This window comes from Oratosquilla oratoria, chromosome 30, assembly GCF_046742065.1.
Source record: "Oratosquilla oratoria isolate Oo_2021 chromosome 30, ASM4674206v1, whole genome shotgun sequence".
Classification (NCBI taxonomy): Eukaryota; Metazoa; Arthropoda; class Malacostraca; order Stomatopoda; family Squillidae; genus Oratosquilla; species Oratosquilla oratoria.
In genome coordinates this window covers 20,493,358-20,498,357 of record NC_134806.1, presented here as the reverse complement: position 1 = coordinate 20,498,357, position 5,000 = coordinate 20,493,358, and positions in this window count along the sequence as shown.

Below are 5,000 nucleotides of genomic sequence, written 5' to 3'. Positions count from 1 at the left end.
TCTCTCTTTTCCTTTCTCTTCTCTTTATCCTTCTTCTCCTTCTCCATCTTCTCCCTCTCCTTCTCCTCCTTTTCCTTCTCCTTCTCCTTCTCCATCTTCTCCTTCTCCTTCTCCTTTTCCTTCTCCTTCTCTTTCTTCTCTTTCTCCATCTCCTTCTCTTTCTTCTCCCTCTCCTTCTCCTTCTCCTCCTTTCCTTCTCCTTCTCCTTCTTCTTTTCCTTCTCCTTTTCCTCCTTCTCCTTCTCCTCCTTCTCCTCCTTTCCTTCTCTTTCTCCTTCCCCTTCTGCTTGTCCTCCTTGTCCTCCTTCTTCTCCTTCTACTCCCTCTATTCCTTCTACTCCTTCTCCTTCTCCTTCTCTTTCTCCTTCTGCTTTTCCTTCTCCTTCTCCTTCTCCTCCTTTTCCTTCTCTTTCTCCTTCCCCTTCTACTTGTCTTTCTTCTTGTCCTCTTTCTTCTCCTATTCCTTCTATTTCTTCTCTTTCTCCTCTTTCCTTCTCCAACTTCTCCTTTCCTTCTCCTACTCCTTCTTCTTCTTCCCCTCTCCTTATTCTTCTTCTCTTCCTTCTCCTTCTTCTTCTTCTTCTTCTTCTCCTCCTACGTGCCCTTCTCCTTGTCCTCTTTCTTCTCCTTCTACTCCTTCTCTTTCTCTTCTTCTTTCTCCACCTTCTTCTTCTTCCCCTCTCCTTATTCTTCTTCCTTTCATTCTCCTTCTTCTTCTCCTTCTCCTTTTCCTTTTTTCTTATCTTTCTTCTTCTATTTCTTCTGTTTCTCTTCCTTAGCCTCCCTCTCCATCTTCCACCAATTCCTCTCTTCCCAAAATTTCCCCTTCCACACAAATTCTCTCACGCTCATTCCTCCACTTTCAAGCTCCACAGTCATTTCCTTGTCATACCTCCATTTACCTGCCTCCACGTTCGTCCCCGACCTCCACATGACCTCCATCACCAGTCCTCACGCCTTCAGCCGGTAGCCACGCCTCCATTACGGGGTACATAGGTCCTTGTTGCTCCCACATCGAAGATATACAAGAAGGCGTATCATGTGTACGAATATATACACATTCTCTATATGCATACATTCACGTCATATTTTCTCTTTGGATGCACCTTCACGGAGGAGGAGAAGAGGTAAGAGAAGATAAAGGAGGAAAGAGGGAGGGCAATGAAAGAGGAAGAGAGAAATAAGAGGAGGGAAGAGAAGGAAGAGGAGAAAGAGAAAGAGGAAAAAGAGGAACAAAACAGAAAAAGAGGAAGGAGGATGAGGGAGAAAAGAGGAGAAAAATAAAAGGTCGGAGAAGAAAGAGAAGGAAGATGAGAAAGAGGACTTGGGTGAGGAGGAGGACGATAAGAAGGAGAAAGAAAAGGAGTGGAAGAGGCAAAGGAGGGGAAGAAAGAAGAAAAGAAGAATGAGAAAGAGGGGAACGAAGAGTAAGAGAAGAAACAGAAGGGATAGAAGGAGAAAGGGGGAAGAATAACAGAAAGAAACAAATGAAGACGAGGAGGGAAAGGTGGAAAAAGAAGGAGGAGGAGGAAGAGGAGGAGGAAGAGGAAGAGGAGGAGGAGGAAGAGGAGGAGGAAGAGGAGGAGGAAGAGGAAGAGGAGGAGGAGGAAGAGGAAGAGGAGGAGAAAGGGGAGGAGGAGGAAGAGGAGGAGGAGGAGGAGGAGGAAGAGGAGGAGGAGGAGGAAGAGGAGGAGGAGGAGGAGGAGGAGGAGGAGGAGGAGGAGGAGGAGGAGGAGGAGGAGGAGGAGGAAGAGGAGGAGGAGGACGAGGAGGAAGAGGAGGTGTATAGATAAGGCCAAGAAGGACCAGCATGAGGTCTCGTGATGTAACTAGTCAGTGACGTGACGTGATAATATGGGGGTCAGGTCAACATTAAGGTCACTAATCATGACAACCAAGATGTGGAGCAAAGGTCCAATTCGTTGATGTGAAGAAAGTTTTGGGAGAAATGGGTTTCGGGACGAGTGTAGTGATCAAATAAAGCCAAAGAAAATGGCCAACGATGAAAAACGCGTATATCTACGTGCATAATGTGATAATGTGGATATGTATATATATATATATATATATATATATATATATATATATAATATATATATATATATATATATATATATATATATATATATATAATATATACATATATGGCTTGCTCTTACGGTAGGCTAACTGGGACTTTGGCCATATAACAAAGATAGATAGATAGATAGACAGATAGAGAGAACGTTACTGAATAAATACTTTATTGAAATAAGATAAAACTTTAGGGAAAGTAGAATGTACTTTACCCGCATTTGCTTCATTGAAGGGGGAAATGCCGTAGAAATGAATACAAAGTTTGTTGGCCGTCAGAATAAAAATGAAATTGACAGTCTGTAAGGAAAGGGTAGTTGTCACGAACTCAATAAGATTTCTCGATGGCATTGAGAAAAAAAAAGAAAAAAAAGAAAAGAAAAAACGAGTATTAGTACGAACAAATTACATAAAAAGTCTACGGTCCTTCTTCACCCATGTTAAAAACACGAAAATAGTAACAACAAAAGCAGGCTATGGGAAATTTTGGTTAGCTATAAGCTGCCAAGAATCGCTTCCGTCACTGTCAACGTCATGGTTTCACAGCGCCAACCAATATGATGATAACTGTCGTTCAAGATCCTTATGCTTTTTTTTTTGTTTTTTGTTTTTAAAAGAGCGATACGTGATTCTCCTAACACCAAAACCTCTTCCAAGACAATTTGTCTTACTAGACATGTCTTCTTTATTCACTTACTTATTGTTATGCTTTAGCATTCGAAATTATTACGAATCAGTATGTCTGGTATAAGTTTGCTTTATCATTATAAATGATTGATCAGGTTATATTATGGTAGCCTAGAGAAAAACATACAAGCGATTAAAAGCAAATGTAACAAATAATTTTCACTAATTACTCTTTACTCAATCATTACCAATGATCATAACTCATTACTGATAATATTTACATTTATCATTTACTATCTAAATGTTTGAAATATAGAAAAAGCTTCCAATAAATCAATCCTTTTTCCAGAAATACATCTTATATTATCATTCTGTCGCCAGACTATCTTTCAGTTATGGGGTCGATTTTTGTACACTAAAGGGTCAATTTACACTTGAAAGATTACCTTCAGAGAAATATTTCTTTACAGACTTCTAAAAACAAATAGTCACTGAATTTCAGGATTTTTTCAGAGATGAAGTGATATTTGAGGGTCTGAAAACAGGTATATGGTTATAGAATTAGTGCGGGCGTGCGTGGGTGAATGTGTGTGTATGTGTATTTGTGTGTGTATGTGCACGCATTTGTGTGTGTATATGTGTGTGTGTGTGATTGTGTGTGCGTGCGTGTACGTGTTTGTGTATTTGTGTGTGTATGTGCACGCATTTGTGTGTGTATATGTGTGTGTGTGTGATTGTGTGTGCGTGCGTGTACGTGTTTGTATTGAAGTGATCAGGAGAGTAGGGGAGGAGGAAGAAGTGAGGAAGAAGATGAAGAAAGAGGGGAAGATGGATGATAATGAGGATAAGGAACAGGAGCATAAGAATGAACAGGAGAAGAAGGACGTGGTGAAACGACGTGCTGAAGAAAGCGAATAAAGAAAAGTTTAGTATAAAGGGCACGAGAGGAAAAGGATAGAGCATGGGAGGTTGGATATGATGAAGGAGCGACAAAGGTTAAAACGTAGAGGAGGGAAGATGGTGGGACAAGACATCGTTGGTGATTAGTCTTATTTGGGGTAGAAAATGGGATGTGGAAACGGTAGAGTGGAGAGTGTTTGGTGGATACAATAAGAAAATGAACGTGAGGAAATGGCTAAAAAAGAAAAAGAATATTTGGGTAAATGAGGATTAGGAGGGACGAGAGAAAAGGAGAGAGTTGACGAAGACGATGGAGTGGGTGATATTTTGTTTATTCTCGGGGATAAACTCGCACCGTAGATTTATTTCCATGGCGATGGCATTAAAATCTCTAAAAATTAATTGCATAAGACCTACAGTCAATCCTACCATACTGGATGTATTATGAAGGGGAACATGGAAAAGGAAAGGGGGAAGGAAACTAGAAGATAAATGAAATGGAGTAGGATAGGTAAAGTGGAAGAAGGAAGTGAAGGAAGAGGAAAGAAAATGAGAAAAAATAGTAGGGTAGAAAGTTGGGGAGTAGAGAAAGATGAAAAAAAAAGAGAGACATTGGAAAAGATACGAAGAGAGAAGGAGTGAAAGGAATGAAGAAAAGGGAAATTAAGAAGCGACAGTGAACTAAAGAAATGGAAAGGAGGAAGAGAAGAAAGAAAACGGGGAACTGAAAGAGGAGAAAGAGAGGAAAAGAAAGAGCGAAAGAAGGAAGGAGAAAAAGAAAACGAAAACATAACTGGTAGATAAAGGGATAAACGATAGAAGGATGAAGGATGTGAGGAAGGAAGGAGGGAGAAAGAAAACGGAAATTGGGGAAGACGGAAGGAAACAGAAGGAAAAAGTGACGCGTGAGGAACGGAGGAGAGGGAGAGTGGGAAGAAAGACGTGGGGTGGAAGAGACATGAGATCCGCCACGTAGATGATTGGTTGGTAGGTGAGGAAATGGGCGGAGCTTATCCTGACACCTCCACGTAATCTCAATTTATCAGACCCGCCCACTGCATTCCATTACATAGAAAATAGAAGGGACGTCACGCCAGGAGGCACTTAGGGACGAACAAATCATTTACCGATAGGAACTTTGGCATTCCTACGGAGCAGAGACACGTAGGCAAAAAAAAAAAAAAAAAAAAAAAAAAAAAAAAAAAAAAACTTTACCACCTCCATATATTCAGCTCTTTAGTACGATAATATTCTTAGGGATCAAAAACAGGATATTTCAAAAACAATACAATACCATGTGAGCTAATCATAATATAAGCGGAACAAAGGTACATACGTTATGGTATGACAAATACGTGTTCAGTCTCGATGATTTTCTACAAACCCGGCCTCTCCTACAAT